The sequence below is a fragment of the Apis dorsata genome, unplaced genomic scaffold (assembly GCF_000469605.1).
Source record: "Apis dorsata unplaced genomic scaffold, Apis dorsata 1.3 scaffold_102, whole genome shotgun sequence".
In the NCBI taxonomy this organism is placed as follows: Eukaryota; Metazoa; Arthropoda; class Insecta; order Hymenoptera; family Apidae; genus Apis; species Apis dorsata.
Genome location: NW_006263400.1, coordinates 333,023 through 333,705, shown reverse-complemented (window position 1 = coordinate 333,705; position 683 = coordinate 333,023).

The following is a 683-nucleotide window of genomic DNA, read 5'->3' as shown; positions in this document are numbered from 1 at the left end:
AATCTATCTAAAAAACAAAATATATATTTTTTTTAAATTATATAATAATAAATATTTATATTATATATTTTATCTAATCTTATTAATAAATAATAATTTCACATTAAAAAATCATAACTATTATAAATATACATATATAAAAATATTATATGTTATATAAAAGAAAATATTTCAGAAGCATAATTTTTTATTTTAATATATCAATATTTTACAATAATGATTTATGTATTTAAAATAATAAAAAAAATTACAATAGTTAAAAAGAATTTCAATTGATTCAGATTAAACTTCAAACAATAAAAATTATACAAGAAGAAATATGAATATTCAAAAGAAAACCATAAAAAGAATTTAAAAAAAAATAATTAATGTATATTTAATTTTTTACAAACTTATTATTTCTAATATAAGATTAAATAGATTTTTAATATTAAATTATTGTGAATATAAATTATAATTATGTGTTAACAAAGGCATAATAACTATCCATAGATTTAGTGCTACATAGAATATTAACTACTTGTTTAAATATCTGTATATATATAAATATATAAGAATACATGATATAAAATAAAAACATAAAAAATATTTTTACATTTAAATAATAAAATAAATAATAAAATATATTTTTATCATAATTATAAATAAAAATAAAAATAGATAATTAAAATTTTAAAACTGAA